The following is a 17025-nucleotide window of genomic DNA, read 5'->3' as shown; positions in this document are numbered from 1 at the left end:
CCTGCTTCTAAAGATCTTTTCTGCTTCTCCATATGGTCTTTTGGGCAAATTAGTAAAACAAATAGACAAATTAGGGACAAATGTAAAGGCAGCCCCTTAATGGGAAAATGCAACAATTTTATGATGTAGCAGAATAAACTGCTGTAATTTACTTAATTTCAAGAAACATTCATTGCAAACTGATCTATAGAATCATTAAAAGTTTTCTTAGTGGCTTTCAGCATGTTCAAACTTTTCAAATGAAGAGAATAGTTTTTTTATAGATTATAATCTTGGTAGATTACCAGCAATTTCTGAAGGCAAGTCCAAGTGGCTGCTATAAGAAACATGAACATTTTAAAAACATTTCCCTCATCTCTACTTTGTATTCAACCAAATTTAAAATGCAATAACGAGAGAGTAGATAACGTTGATATCTTCCTAAGAAGGCAAAGTTGCATGGTCTACGTTTAGGCACATCTTCCAGTAACTAAACTATTCAGTAAAATAAACTAAGGCCATTTTCCAGTCACCACCAGCGTCCCTCCCCCCTCCCCCACTGCCCCTCTGCATGGCATGTTTTACGCCATGGACCGGCAGCAGGATCTTCTGGCCCTGCTAAAGTGTATGGCTCGCCTGCCCCACTGTCGAAGCCGCCACAGATGGTCGCCTTCGACAGAACCAAATGATCCTGCCGGAGGAAGGGCTGAAAATACCAGGCCAAGGGCAGGATTTTCTGCTCAACCAGCAGACTTACTACTGTTGCAGACAGCGTGTAACCCATTAAAAATATATTATACTTCCCCACAAAGGAACACCTATTTAGTTCCCTGGGGAATCATTTAGAAATACAATTTAGAGGTTAGAATGCATCAGATCCGACTCTATTTGATAGTCTGTTATTCCGCATGCAATAGTTGTTCCCTGGACTAGCAGTCATCTGTACTGATTCCATAGATATACCCTTCATTTTTCCCTGGCTGCATGGTCTTTACTGCTCTTGATCCTTGGATTTCCCTCCTTGAGCTCATCATCATTCTGCTGATCCAGGAGAATGGTTGGTGCACACTGCTGATGGACCAAACTCCCCTGGCTCGGAGTTAACTCACTGCTCCTATCCTATCTTCCAATTCCACTGGTCAATATTCACCACTGGGATCCACTGATGCTCTGCCCTTGTATAGCTTGTGGATCCACTCTCTCAACAATTGACCCAAAGCCTGGATGTTGATTTGTTGACATTGCATGTCGATTCCACAATGTCTACAATTTTACTTCATTCCATCAATAGTCTATGACTTTCACTTTGAGCTGTTTGACCCAGCGACGATGAAGGAACAGAGATATGGTTCCAAGTTAGGAAGGGAACTTGCAGGTGATGGCGTTCCTATTTATTTGTTATATATTTTTAAAATCTGTGGCAGCTGCTTTGAACAAGTCCCTCGCCAGTCAGCTGAAAGCACATCTGCACCCTGGATAAATAATCTCTTGCTCTTTAACATTGCTGCATCGGAAGACATCAGTTGTGCCCAACTCCCTACATAAAATGCGGAGAAGTTGACTTGCATTCATGAAGTAAATGGGTCATTTTTATCGATTTTACTTGGGGGAGATAGCTGATAATGTCTGATATTAAAAAGATCCAAATACAAAGGGAACAAGAACAAAAATGAAATATGCATCTACATTTATTCATCTCCATATCTGGAGATGTGGAGTAAAGCAAGGGAGTCAATGGCCTTAACAGAGTGCCGAGGATGTTATGGCAGGATATCCTGATGGGTAAACTTGTACAGGCAATTAGATATTTTAAAAAGTAGTAAACTTCACATTAGTGGCACACATTAACATACCACATTGCAGGAAATAAACACAACAGAATATTTTCTGGATACAGCCCATTTAGAAATGTTGGCGATGAGAAACATATACGTAAACTTTCTTATTGTTCAGGGGAATGAAATTAAAACAATTTTTTTCCCCTTGAATTGAACACAGTTCTGTGGCTCACTGCTTTGGAATGCGAGTGGAAATTTGGGAACGGATTACCAAATTCATGAGAAGTTGAAACAAAAATTGGAAGTTTCGCTTAGCCATGAGACCACAAGATCTTAAGATAGAGGAGCGGAAGTTGACCATTCAGGGCAGCAGCGTGTCGCAGTGGGTTAGCACTGCAGCCTCGCAGCTCCGAGGTCCCAGGTTCGATCCCGGCTCTGGGTCACCGTCCATGTGGAGTTTGCACATTCTCCCAGTGTTTGCGTGGGTTTCACGCCCCACAACCCAAAGATGTGGATTGACCACGCTAAATTGCCCCTTAATTGTAAAAAATTAATTGGGCACTCAAAATTTGTAAAATAAACAAAAAATAAGTAGACCATTCGGCCCATCAAATCTATTCCACCATTCAATGAGATCATGACTGATCTGGTGATAATCTCCCACAAGGGAAGCAACCTCTCAGCATCGACCCTGGGGAGGGGATGGCATCGTGGAAATTGTCGCTGGACTAGTAATTCAGAAACTCAGGATAATGATCTGTGGTCCCGGGTTCAAATCCCACCATGGCAGATGGTGAATTTGAATTCAATAAAAGTCTGGAATTAAAAGTCTTAAAAACCCATCTGGTTTGCTAGTATTATTCAGGGAAGGAAATCTGGCATCCTCACCCAATCTGGCCTACGTGCGACTCCAGACCTACACAGAGGTGCGGTTGGCTATTAACTGCCCTCCAACTGAATTTCAAGGGCAATTAGGGATGGGCAAATGCTGGCCCAGCCAGTACGCCCACATCCAAAGAACAAATAATATTTTAAAAGTCCCCTGAGAATTCTATATGTCTCAATATGATGCCCTCTCATTCTTCTCAACTCCAATGAGTAGCGGGCCCAACCTTCTCAACCTCTCCATATAAGAAACTCCATCCATACCCAGATCTGCAGGATCTGCCTCGTGAACCTTCTCCAGACTGCCTCTGATGACAGTAGGCGGAATTTACTGGCTATTCACACCGACGGTATATTCTGGTCCTACCGGCGGCAAATGCGTTTCCCAGCGACGAGGGGTGCAGTCGACAGGAAATCCCACTGACAACAGCAGGACCGGAAAATCCCACTGGCGGCTTGCCGCTGAAAAATACATGGAGCGTTGGTGGGTCAGTATCCCGCCCAGTATCCCTTTCCTTCGGTAAGGGAACCAAAACTGTTCACAGTATTCCAGCTTGAGCTAGGAGGATCTCCCATAAAACTCTCACTGTGAAGGACAGTTCTGGGGTTAGAAGTTTCCAGGCTGAGAAAGGATAATAATAGAAGCACAATGGCCAAGAATCATTTATTCTGGGAGAATCGAATATCTAGTTAAAGAACAGTGTAATATATGCCTGAGAAGTGTGTTTTTTCAGTTTTAGATAAAAAATAAAGGGGTATTCCTTCTGTAGTTTAAATGTCTAGCTTGCTTAGAAAGGGAAGTGGCCATTTCTCAGGCTTGTTCGAGACACACGAAAATCCCATTATGGCCGCTAACTCTGGCGAGAGGGTCACAACTGAATTTGCACCAGAGGTCTCAGAATGAGATCTTCTACCCCACCCCTCGCCGGTGATGTGATCGGGTTCACACCTTTAACTATTTAGATTTGTCACGTGTACCGAAGTACAGTGTAAAGTATTGTTCTAGGGGCAGCACGGTGGCACAGTGGTTAGCACTGCTGCCTCAGAGCGTCGAGGTCCAAGATTCGATCCCGGCTCTGGGTCACTGTCCGTATGGAGTTTGCACATTCCCCCCCCTTGTTTGCGTGGGTTTCGCCCCACAACCCAAAGATGTGCAGGGTAGGTGGATTGGCCATGCTAAATTGAACCTTAATTGGAAAAAATGAATTGGGTACTATAAATTTATTTAAAATAAGTATTGTTCTGCGTACAGTCCAGACAGATTGTTCCATACATGAAAATACATGAAAAACGTAGGACATACGACAAATACACAATGTAAATGTCTTCTGCCGATAGGAGAGTTTGGAAGGGAGAATAACCCAGGTGGGAGGAGTCTTTAATTATGCTGCCCACTTTCGCAAGGCAGCGGGAAGTGAAGAGTCAATGGATAGGAGGCAGGTTCGCGTGATGGACTGAGCTGTGTTCACGACTCCTTGTAGTTTCTTAGGCCGAGCAGTTGCCATACAAGGCTGTGATGCAGCCTGATAAGATTCTTTCAATGGTGCATCTATGGTGCATTGACTTCCATCAATTTAAGTATTTTAAAATATAATTAAACGACTTTACGCCATACCCTCCAGACCCGTGTGAAGTTTCCTCCTGGCAGCATGACGTTAATGCATGCACAATTCACTACAGTATCATGATGACTATGTCAAGAGTGTGGAGCTGCCTGGAGATCCCAGGGTTGAGGGCAGAGTCTGGGCCCCTTGCACCCTGACAGTGCCACCTGGGGGTAAATCCTTCATTGATTGGTGATTGGTGGGCTTCATTGATTGGTGATGGGGGGAGGGGGGGGGGGGGGGGGGGGGGGGGGAAGAGGAAGTATATTTGTACCGCAGATTGAGACACCCTGCTATCTGTGCAGCCGGGCTTGCCAGCTCTATGAGGCCCCACCCCGCCAGAGTGACTGCACTAAACAGGCCCACTGATTTGTTTCTAGCAAAAAAGTGTCAAAAGATCTGGACAGAAAACCTGGCAGTGTTTCTGAGGACAAAGACTCCGGTTTTCAGTCAGAAGCGGACAAGTGGCCATTTTTTCAGAAAATACCATCTAGTGTATTTAGTCTGGCTTTACAGCAAATGTCTGCAATAGAAATTTTGTCATGTTATCTTTCAGGTATTAAATGGAAGTAAGGTTTTTTTTTAAAAAGTCAGTCATTATGGAAATTGTAACGATGGGCACAATTTTACAAAAAGGAACAAAGCCCCAAAAGAAGCACGTTTAGCCGTGTGTTCTCCAGCGTTCTCAGCGAAGCACTGTCAGAGTGCCAGGCTGGCTGTGTCAGGATGATAAGGTGGCACCAGCCTTGCCAGGGTGCCACCTTGCCCGGGGGTATGCACCTGGGAGCCTCCCATCCCCTGGGAGAGGCCCACAAGTGCCATTCCGTCTGGCCCCCATTTTTTGAGATTAGTACTGAACAGCATTCGCCAGACGTATCTGAGGCAATGAAGATAGATCCCTGTTTTTGGAGACCAGTAAGAAAAAGGTGCTCGCCAGAGGCCTCCGAGGCAAAGGAGATAGATCCCACACTTCGGGTATCTGCACATTAAAGTGAGACTAGCGGCCATGCTTTAATATGCAGATTCGCCTAAAAGTGGCCGCAGATGGTGACATTATCAAGGTACGGGAAGGTAGCCTGTAATCCGTACTTGTCGACCATTCGGTCCATCTCCCGTTGGAAGACCGAGACCCCATTCGTGACACCAAACGGAACCCTAAGGAAGTGGTAGAGGCGCCCGTCAGCCTCGAACGCGGTGTACAGTCGGTCACTCGCGCGGATGGGGAGCTGGTGGTAAGCGGACTTAAGGTCCACAGTTGAGAAGACCTTGTATCTCGCGATCTCGTTTACCATGGTAGAGATACGGGGGAGAGGATACGCGTCCAGTTGCGTAAACCGATTGATGGTTTGGCTGTAATCGATGACCATCCGGTTTTTCTCCCCCGTCCGGACCACCAGCACTTGGGCTCGCCAGGGACTGTTGCTGGCCTCGATGACCCCTTCCGTCAGCAACCTCTGGACCTCGGACCTGATGAAGGATCGGTCCTGGGCGCTGTACCGTCTGCTCCGTGTGGCGACGGGTTTGCAATCGGGGGTGAGGTTAGCAAACAGGGAGGGAGGGTTCACTTTGAGGGACGCGAGGCTGCAGCCAGTGAGGGGGGTATAGGGCCGCCGAATTGAAAAGTCAAGCTCTGCAGGTTGCACTGGAAGTCCAGTCCTAGGAGTGCCGGTGCGCAAAGGTCAGGGAGGACAAGGAATTTATAATTTTAAAAAACCTTCCCTTGGACCGTGAGGTCCGCGATGCAGCACCCGGTGATGTGGACGGAGTGCGAACCTGAGGCTAAACCGATTTTGCGTGTTACGGAATGGACAGGGAGCGCGCAGCGTCTTACCGTGTCAGGGTGAACGAAGCTTTCCGTGCTCCCAGAGTCCAGCAGGCAGTCCGTCTTGTGACCGTTGAGGTGGATCAGCGTAGTCGTTTTGCGAGCGTGCGTGGATGAGACTGGTCGAGCTGAACAGGCCGCGAGCCGTGGAGAAAATTCGTCGTCGCTGTCCGATTCCATGCTGGAGGGACCTCGCGTGGCAGATGTGGAAGTCGGTGGCCAGGATCCATATGTGGGGTGAACGGCCGCGAGCCGTGGAGAAAATCCGTCGTCGCTGTCCGATTCCATGCTGGAGGGACCTTGCGTGGCAGATGTGGAAGCCGGTGGCCCGGATCCCCAGGTGAGGTCTGTTCCCCAAGATGGCGGCGCCCAGTATCCGCACGTGGGGTCGGCACCCCAAGATGGCGGCGCCCAGGACCCGCACGTGGGGCCGGCACCCCAAGATGGCGGCGCCCAGGAAGCCCTCGTGGCCGCTGGAGGCGGAGCTAGCGTTGCCGGCGCTGTGAGCGGAGAGGCGCGCAGGCCGGCTCCAGGACGCCGGCTAGGTGCATCAGCTGTGGGAGGAGGTAAGGCGCGCGGGCCAGGTGCGGGGGGAGCCGAGTCGCGCTGCGGGCAGGCAGGGACCGGGGGGGCCCGGAGAGGCGAGCCGGTCGGGCGCCGGGGCCCGGCGGCGGGGGGGAGAAACGTGCGCGGCGGGCAGGCAGAGGCCTGGAGGGGCCGGGGAGGTGCGCATGTCGGCCGGCGGGGCGCGAGTCGGGAGCGGCTGGAGGGGCCCTGGAGGAGAGAGGGAGGCACACAGGCCGTTTGCAGAGGCCTGGGGGAGGGGGGGGGGGGGGGGGGGGGGGGGGGGGAAAGAGTGCTGTGCAGCTTCCAGAAACGCTGCAGCCAGCGTTTTGGCCTGGCAGACCGTGGAGTAGTGGCCCTTCTTCCCGCAGCTCTTACAGAGGGCGGAGCGAGCGAGGGTGCTTAGCGCACCCACAAAAGTAGCAGCGGGGCCCCGCGGATTTATCGGGTCGCCCCGCGGCACAAGCCTGAGGGAGGCCGGGAGCGGTGGGTAGCTGGTGGGAAGCGTGCCAGGAGGCGGCCTGGCCAGGGTCATAGGTGCGAGCGCTTAGATCTGCGACCTCCAGGGAGGCGGAGAGAGTCAGCGTCTCCGTTAAACTGAGTTCGTCTCTTTCCAGCATCCGCTGGCGGATCACGGGAGACAGCATCCCAGCCATGTAAGCGTCTCTGACGAGTAGCTCCATGTGCTCTGTAGCGGACACCGCTTCACAGGCGCAACCTCTCCCCAGGGCACAGAGGGACCGGGCGTATTGGTCTAGAGACTCACCGGGGACCTGCTTTCTGGTGGCCAGCAGATGTCGAGCGAATACCCTGTTGATCGGTTTGATGAATTGTCCTTTTAGCTTTTGTATAGCGTCATCATAATCTGTTTCGTCTTCGATTATTGAGTAAGCGTCAATACCCACGCTGGAGTGGAGGACGTGCAGCTTCTGTGGCCCGGTGGGGGGGGGGGGGGGGGTGGTTGTAGATGCCAGGAACCCTTCGCCAGAGTTTGAAAAGTTCTGTAGAGTTCGGAGTTTGCGGGCTGATGCGGAGGCATTCGGGCTTGATGCGGAACTCCATCTTCAAAGTTGTAGTTAATTAAATTGATGCACCATCGATTGCACGTGAGGCGAGTGATTTACCAATGTCAGGCTTTAATTAACTAGAACACAGCCTGGCGATCGTCTACAGTGGAAAGGGACGATCGTCAGGCTTCTGAGCATTTATACCTCGTTGATAGAGGCGTGGTTAACTCAGCCTCTCGGCCAATCGGTCGAGAGGCACATGACCGACCAGGGCCAACGGTAAGCCGACGTTCTGGCCCAATGGCAGACGAGTATGCAGATCATATCATCACACCGGGAACACTCGACTAAGCGCAGTACGCACAGGATCCTGTCGCACCCTTTATTTTTCAATTTGCAGAATAAACTTGAAAATAAAGCTGCAGATTTAACTATATTAAATTTGCAACAACTTTTTCATAGAAGCATTGTTAATTAGGTGGCCCAGTGGTTAGCGCCGCTGCCTCACAGCACCAGGGACCTGGGGTTTGAATTAACCTTGGGTAATCGAAGTTCAGATTATTTTATTAATTAGAAGTTGTTTTCGTTAACATAAGCCAGCGCGAACATCAAGCACTCCTGAGGTGTAAAGTTAAACAGAGAAACAGTAGAAGAGATTGAGAGCTTCATTACTGCACCAACATGACAATTTTCTATTCCTACACCAATGACTTTGATGTCTGAGTAAGGTTGGTAATAGTGTTGATTTACAAGCACTTTTGTGCTGATAGCCTAAGCCCAATGGGAGGCAGGTTACGACTGAGAAAATCTATTGCATACAGGCCCTTACCAGCAGATGGATTAGAATTTCATTCCATCAATCTGGGTTTTTATTTGAACGCAGGTCCCAAGTTATTGTCCAAATAACCACATCACCAAATCCCATTTTGTGATAAAGTGTCTATAAATAAATGAGATGGCACATCAAGTTCCGTCACAAGTTGTATCAAATAGAGCAGTACGGTAGCGCGCTGGTCAGCACTGCTGCCTCACTGTGCCAAGGACTAGGGTTCGATCCCGGCCCCAGGTCCCCGTCCGTGTGGAGTTTGCACATTCTCCCAGTGTCTGCGTGGATCCCTCTCCCACAACTCAAAGATGTGCAGGGTAGGTGAATTGGCAACAGTAAATTGCCCCTTAATTGAAAAAAGGAATTGGGCACTTTAAATTAAAGAAACAAGTTGTATCAAATACAAAAATCGACAAACCTCGCCATGAGGCATACAAATAATTGACGTATGACTCTTCCCTTATTAAAGGAAAATAGACACTTCCACGGAGGTGATTTCCTCTAAAGCACAAAAAGAGAAAGGCTGCGCCTTACCTTTAATCACAATTATTAAAAGTAAAACTATCACAAACTAAAATTTACAAAAATAGACACATTGTCCAAATGCATTTCTTTTAAAAGGTAATACATGATGTGGCATGTAAGATTACGTAATTACAAAAAATACCTGTAGTAATTAAATGTTGATGATTTTTCAATACAACATCCAAGTACTCCAAGGACTTGGGCCTAATCCATTGCCTGTGAAAAGATGCTGTGCTTTTGCTTAATTGCATTTGCAAAATTGTTTCAAGTGAAATGTTGCTTTAAAAAAGTCATTCTAACAACAAGTTGCCATTTCTACTCTGAATAATGCATGCTCAAGACAAACGCTATCTCAAAACAAACAATGCTGATAAGGGACCCAATGCCAAACCTTTGAGGCCTTGTGTAATCAAACAATCCCGGAATATACTTGTAAAATGCGCAGAGGCTTTGGCATTCAGAAACATGTTTATAAAGAGTAAATTAAACAGAATAAAGATAGATATCCAAAAACATTACATGCACTCTGAGGTGTAAGCGGGGAGCACAGCAATAGATCTGTGCTCCAGTTGCCAAAAATAAGTCAACAATAAGCTAATTCCTACCACAATAATAATGGGTCACATCTGCTGCTATGTCCCACAGGAGTACAAATTATATTATATCCAGCAATATTAAATTCAATAGCATGATCAACAGTATTCATTTCTATGCACAAATGTGTTGCGTAAAACATGAAAAAAAGAAAAAGATACCCACTCGCCCGATGTGGAGGGTCCTTGCTGGATGTTGCCTGTAGCCGGATTTATCTCACTCCGAAAACACAATATTGAAAGAACACTACTTACTGTGCATTAATCACAAGACACTTGTCAACTGTAAGTACATCCCTGATTATTCTCGCCAATGCAGCATTAAGATTACAGCTGCTATACAAGCTTATAACTTGTCCAGCTCTGAGGTCAGCCTCTCACGGAAAATGACACCTGCACTATCCTGCACATACTCTTTATCATGCTGACACCTCCACCTCGAATAAATGGACTGCTAATCTCAGTATATTTACAATTTACTGTGATAGAAAACACATACCTAGAAGTTAATGCAAATAAGCCAATTCAATTTGAATTGCAATATTTTCCTCAAATGTTTGTGAATCGAACGTTTGTGAATTCGATAAACATGCAGACTGTAGGAGGAAGCCGGAGCACCTGGAGGAAACCCACGCAGACATGGGGAGAAAGTGCAAACTCCACACAGTCACTCGAAGCCGGAATTGAACCCGGCTGCCTGAAGAGGTGAGGCAGCAGTGCTAACCACTATGCCGCCTTTTCCTTGTGGTTAATGGTTAGTGTGATACGTGGAATGTTACGTAGTTGATTTTCAAATCTTTGTTCCTGTTGACCATTTAATAAACAAAATATTCTCAAATGTATTCTCAAACAAAACAAAATATTCTGACGTACACTCTCCAGGGTACACGTGCCACGTCTCAGATGAGTTTTATTGTCTAGCATTCCAATCAAACTGAGGCTTAGGCACTCTGCCTGAATCCTGGGGGTGGCAGCACCACAGAGGCAGCAGCCAACAATTGAACACCCAAGACCTGGGCTCTATCAGTGGGGATATCCCCATGAGCAGAGGGTGAGTGTGTGCATCAGGGAGGGTACTAGAGTTTGGTCCCCCTATTGATCCTGGCAGTGGTCTGGGGTGTGTGTGCAGAGCAGGGTCCTCCAGCACAACTGGCTCGGCGTATGGCACTGAGAGAAGGCAGGACACAGAAGGGTGAGGGGAAGATTGGGGGAACAGGAGGGTCCCGGTGAGGAAGCCTAACAGATATTCGGCCTCTCGTCTTCTTAAATTCCTCACAGCAATCAAGATGGACGGTGTTGTCGATCACACAGCGAGAGCCCGAGTGGTGCTAGTGGCAGCCCAGGAGGCCAGACGCCGGGGAAGGAGGCAGCAACGTCAACGAAGTCTAGAGGTGGCACCCCACGTGCAGGGGACTGCCACACACCCACAACCCCAGCACCAGCCGTCCATGAGACCAAGGAGAGTGGAGGGCTGCAGGGTGTGGAGGTGCACATGATTACGTGACAGAGGCTGCGCAAGTATCAGATGTTAGATCTTTAGTGGTGAACATTTGAAACCTCCATTGTCTCTGGCTGCAGAGAGTGCCCCCCCAGATACCAAGTGATCCTCAATTTTCTTAATCTTCCTTGCTCTGCCGCTATGTCTCGGTGTGTCCTCAGGATGCACATCAGAGGTGGAGGCAGCCTGATGCTTCTTGTGTCCTGTAGCCTTTTGATGTCCTTGGTAGGTGTCCTCTGGAGGGCCTGGAGCCAGAGGGCTCTGGCTGACATACAGGTGTCACTGGCATTGTTGTGCCACCCTGTTTTGCCTGCTGACCTTTAGATGCACCGGTGTCAGGAGGGGGTGATTCTGGTGAGGTGGAGATCACTGCCGTCTCCCTGATGGCAGGCACCAGGTTGACCTCCAGCACTCCCTCCTCCCGGATGGTGCCCATTGTGGTGATATGTCTATGGGCAATATCATAGATGGATGGTGTGTGAGCTCCTACCTGCAGGTAGCTGTGCAGACACACCATGCAGAACCACGAACATGGCCATATGACCAGTGACTACCATATAAGTGGAGACACATCTGGCCATCATTAGTTGGCTGCAGATGGTAGGAAGACATACAAGTGAATGGCCGGTTCCAGGTGTAGGTCCAGAGGAGTAATAAGGAGACTCCATGATAACGTGCTTTGTAACAGATTGCTGCCTTACCACACGAGACTCAATAAAGATCCTGGTTTGGACAAGTCAAAGTGTTTGGTGGATTCCTTTACAAGGTAGAGAAGACCAAACACAACATAGAACATACAGTGCAGAAGGAGGCCATTCGGCCCATCGAGTCTGCACCAACCCACTTAAGCCCCAACTTCCACCCTATCCCAATACCCCCTCTTACCTTTTTGGTCACTAAGGGCAATTTATCACAGCTAATCCACCTAACCTGCACGTCTTTGGACTGTGGGAGGAAACCGGAGCACCCGGAGGGAACCCACCACAGACTCGGGGAGAACGTGCAAACTCCGCACAGTGACCCAATGGGAAATCGAACCTGGGATCATGGCGCTGTGAAGCCACAGTGCTATCCACTTGTGCTACCATGCTGTGCAAACAACGCCCGTATGCTCCTGGGGTTCTCCATGGGGGCGAAGGGCCAGCAAGAGGAGGGGCCTCTGTGCCATCTGGCTCCCAATCCTAGAACCTCCTCTTTGTCAGCACCAATTCAGTGACTGGGACATGATCTGGGGTGCCTCCGCAATGTCCACCTGCCTCTGGGACATGTCTCTCATTGACTGGGACATGATGTTGAGGCCCGCAGTCATGGTCGTCACTGTCCGAGCCATGCCTTGGACACCACCACTCAAGGCGCTGAGGCTTTGCACTGTGATCACCACCTAAATAGTGTTGGCCTCAATGCCACACATTGCCGGCGCCATCTCTGCGCCCGTAGCCTTTGGGACTCCTCCATTTGGCTATGCAGTAGCCAGAGAGTCGCCGATCTCCCCTCCGGAATCTCATGGCCATGTCTTGGCGTCTGCATCAGCTCCAGGATAACCTTGTCGAGAGGCTTGGCATCTGACTGGGACTCAGCCGAGTCCTGGGAACACAGACTATGGACTCACTTGGATGTTCCTGGCTCCACCTGATTGCATCAGCATATGTGTGGTGCGCACCAGATTGTTACCCAGAGGTTGTCCACCAGTAAACTATAGTTTACTGTTGGGAAGTAGGTTTCCCAGGATGTTTATTTGCCGTAACCTGTTTTGATACATGTTTGTAAAAAAATAAATTTTTTCAAAATCACTGAGGATGGAGATATGTGTGGAGCCTTCCCCTCCAGTGAGTTGTTTAATAGTGCAACACCATTCACAGCTGAGTGTGGCAGGACTACAGCTCAGATCTGATGAGTTTGTTCTGGAATCGCTTAGCTGTCTATTACTTGCTGCTTATCCTGTTTGGCACACAAGTAGTCCTGTGTTGTAGCTTCACCAGGCTGACCCCTCATTTTTTGGTATGCCTGATGTTGCTCCTGGCATGCTCTCCTGCACTCTTCATTGAACCAGGGTTGATCCCTTGGCTTGGTGCTAATGGTAGAATGGGGGTATGCTGGGCCATGAGGTTGAATACAAATCTGTCGGTAACTGCTCTCCCCTCGGTCAACCCCGCAATCTCCAGGACACATTCCTCATAGGGGATGAGGACTCGAATATCTGGAATTCCGCCATCCATCTGGGCACTTTCACGCCAATTATGAGCTAACTTCTCGTGTAGAGATAACAAGGTGGTATTGTAAGCTGCGTGCTTGGTGCATTGGCGGTGTAGTGGGGGGGGGGGGGGGGGGGTGCCTGTGGCAGGTGCATTGTGATGGCATTTCATTTGGACTTGGACTGGTTGTGTAGGTAAGTGCCAGGGTGTGCTTGGGCACAAGCATGGTGATTGGATGTGGGGATTTATAAAGAACTTATGGAGTGGGAGGGAACCCAGATAGGGAAGGTAAAGTTTAAATGGGAGGATCAGCTGGGAAAAGAGTTAGAGGCGAGTTTGTGGAAGGATTCTTGAGCAGAGTCATCACGTCCTCATTATGTGCCAGGCTCAGCCTGATACAATTCAAGGTGGTTCACCGGGCACACATGACGGTGGTCCGGATGAGCAGGTTTTTGGAATACAGGACAGATATGTGAGGTGTGCAGGAGGGCTCGCGAATCATGTCCACATGTTTTGGGCATGTCCAAAGCTTAGGGGATTCTGGCAGGGATTTGCCAATGTCATGTCCACAGTGCTAAAAACGAGGGTCATGCCGAGTCTGGAGGTGGTCATCTTTGGAGCGTCGGAAGACCTGGGAGTCCAGGGGCCGAGAGAAGCTGATGTTTTGGCCTTTGCCTCCTTGGTAGCCCGGAGACAGATCTTATTAGCGTGGAGGCCCTCTGAGCCCCCAAAATCGTTGGATATGGGTTAGCGACATCACTGGGTTTCTCAGGCTTGAGAAAATTCTGTTCGCCCTCAGAAGATCGGTGTTCGGGTTCATCCGGAGATGGCAGCCGTTTATCCACTTCTTCGGGGAAAACTAAACTGTTAGCAGATACAATAAGGGGGAGGGGTTAGGGAATAAGTGGGGCAGGAGGAGTTAGTTTGCTTAGTTCAGTTTAGGCAGGATCAGCGAGAGGAGATGGAGGGACTTGGGAAATATGTGTATAAGCTATGTTGGCGTAGTATGGTTGTTGGTTGGGGGGGGTGTTAGGCACTGAATTATGTTTACATTTGTATTGTATTTGTATCTTTTGTTGTTATAAAACCATAAATACCTTAATAAAATGTTTGTTGAAAAAGCAGCAGCCCCTGGATAATGGGGAGCTGCTGAGTAAGAGTCTGGCGAATCAGCTGGCGGGGCAGCCAGTACCGGTGTGAAGTTCATGGGGAATCATTTTCGGCCCGTTAAATACGGGCTACGATCTCACCGGTTCAGCCGACGGGAAAAACCCAGGAAGTCACGCCTGATCTGACACTTGGAACTTTTTCCGTTAAATTGTACCCTTAGTGTCATGTAATTGTCAAATATGATATTAAAATAATTTAATTAAACAAATTAATTTAGTTTAATTTAGCAATAGTATCCATTTCTTAAATTTAGCCATAATTTTTAATGACTAGCTAGAACATACATGATTAAATTAAGACAGGATTGGGCTGTAATGCCCATCATAAGATCACATAACTTCCTTACACTCTTTTGAATTTTTTTAATATAGAGTACCAAATTCATTTTTTCCAATTAAGGGGAAATTTAGCATGGCCGATCCACCTACACTGTACATCTTTGGGTTGTGGGGTGAAACCCACACAGACACAGGGAGAATGTGCAAACTCCACACGGACAGTGACCTAGAGCCGGAATCGAACCTGGGACCGCAGCGCCGTGAGGCAGCAGTGCTAACCCACTGCGTCACCGTGCTGCTCCCTCAAACGAAAAATTATAATTTAGATCAGGCATCCAAGAGAGATGTCAGTGCAAATGGAACAACATTTTTACAGGAGCACGGGTCTTCAGGAAAAGAATCGAGAAACTCACTGTGAAATGTACTATCATATGGAGTGGCTGAAGTGAACATAATTGATGCATTTAATGAGAAGTTAGGTTAAGGGTGGATAGATTCTTCCTGAGGCTAAACACCAATTGGACCAAATGGCCTGTTTGTGTTCTGCAAAATTTGTAATACGACACAAATGGTGCTAATTAACAGATTAATTTAAGTAAATCTTTTCAACTGGCTTTTCTGATTAAATCATTAATGCTCACTGTATGCATGTAAATATTTTTAAAATTGAGGGGATTTAAATTCACTAAGGTAATAGGAAAGCACTAGACCAGGAAGGCCACTAATTGTAAAAAAAAAAGCAATTCTGCCTTGAAGACAACTCAGCTACAGGAGGCAACAAGCATGGGTATAAACAGACTCTACACGGCTATGAATTGGTTCCAGTCAGAATCAGGCCCTTCTAATAAAACTCAAAAAGTTAAATGAATTAATTAGGTACTAAGGCACACAATTCAGAATTTCAATATGGGGAAGGGGAGCATGTGGTAAAGAGGGACTAAGATTCAGATAGAATTTTATTTATTTATTTATGAAGTAAAGAAGGGATCTCTAGGAGCAGTGAAGGAAAAGAATGAGGGGTGGAAAGAGAACAAGGTACATGGGTAATTGTTATTTTCTCTGATGGTTACATAATCTGGTCCAAAAGCTGCAAAACAGGGTATAAAAGAATTGATTCTGGGTGGTTCAATAGGTTAAGACAGTCCTTCACCTGTGGGGCCAGATTTCAAAATCTAGCCCAGGTCAGCAGTAAAATTGGAAAAATGTTGCAGGTCAGACAGCAGCCCGGGACAGAAATAAAATTAATTATTTGGGTTAATGAAGGCTCGAAGGCCTTTTTATTTCAGAAAGGAGGAAAGATTGAAATGTACAAATAGGTTTAGAGCAGGTGGAAGGGTGAGGAGAACAAAAAGGAAGGTTTGTGATAGACTGGAGGGCAGGAGAAATTAAATGGTAGGGCTTTATAGTAATGGGTAAAGCAGGCTTCAGTATCCTTTTAAATATGTATTGAAAGCAACACCCGCAGAAATTCAATCAAGACTGAATCAACATTTTCAATAGGGTGGTTATTTCAACCATTGATTTATTTGTTCAGCTTTACAAGACAAGTAATACATTAAAATACATTTAAACATTGCTTTTCTCAGCAGGAAAGTCACAAAGGGACATTATATATAGTTGGCTTATGTGCCATCCTTCATTTATAATTTATAAACCTTAGTAGTTGGCCACCCATCTGGTATACAAGACCACCATGCAAGGTTGTTCATGTACGAAATAGAAATAGACTAGAATGTCGCAGCATATCATTCTCCATAAAATGTCATTAGTTTGGAACGGGTTGTGTGGAGTAAAGCATTTCACAGACCAATGAACAAAATGCTCAGTTCCAAGGAAAAAACAATTTGATGCTGTGAAATGTAAGATGGTTATTGACAAACACTTTCATTTGAAGACGGGTAGTTCTCGTCAAGTAAAACTACCTGAGCTAGATTCTCCGACTTTGGGGCTATGTCCCCACGCCGGCGTGGGAACAGAGCAGGACGGCAGCGTAGAGCACCCAGCTCTAACTGGCAATATGCTTTGGAGAATTTCTGGGTTCAGGCACACGGCGGGGGCATGCTGCGGCTGCGCCGTGCAACATGGTGGCGGCTGCTTGGAGACCCGGCCTGCGAAGTAGTCCCCCCCCCTTCGGCCGGCTCACGCGCCCCAGACCACCCCACCACAGTACCCCCAGCCCCGAATAATGCCCCCCCCCTGCCCACGGATCAGCCCTCCCACAACTGTGGCAGCGCTGGACTGAGTCCGCAGCTGACACGCCGAGTTCCCGACGGGTGAGACCACACACGACCCACGCCGTCAGGA

At 47.8% G+C, this 17025-nt stretch overlaps 1 protein-coding gene across 7 annotated transcripts in view; it reads right to left on the bottom strand.

Annotated features, from left to right (window-relative positions):
• fam110b (family with sequence similarity 110 member B) overlaps positions 1-17025 on the bottom strand; it is a 189985-nt gene that overhangs the window by 117516 nt on the left and 55444 nt on the right. For 2 of the 7 annotated variants that reach the window (XM_038809409.1, XM_038809404.1), the window contains exon 1: positions 9750-9888. The exons of the other annotated variants lie outside the window; for them this stretch is intronic. The gene's annotated coding sequence lies outside the window, so the exon portion shown is untranslated. Of the gene's footprint in view, positions 1-9749; positions 9889-17025 lie in introns of those variants that run through there. 7 annotated transcript variants of the gene reach the window in all.

The sequence above is a fragment of the Scyliorhinus canicula genome, chromosome 10, assembly GCF_902713615.1.
Source record: "Scyliorhinus canicula chromosome 10, sScyCan1.1, whole genome shotgun sequence".
Lineage (NCBI taxonomy): Eukaryota > Metazoa > Chordata > Chondrichthyes > Carcharhiniformes > Scyliorhinidae > Scyliorhinus > Scyliorhinus canicula.
The sequence above is the reverse complement of the archived record's forward strand: the minus strand, read 5'-3'. Positions and strand labels throughout refer to the sequence as shown.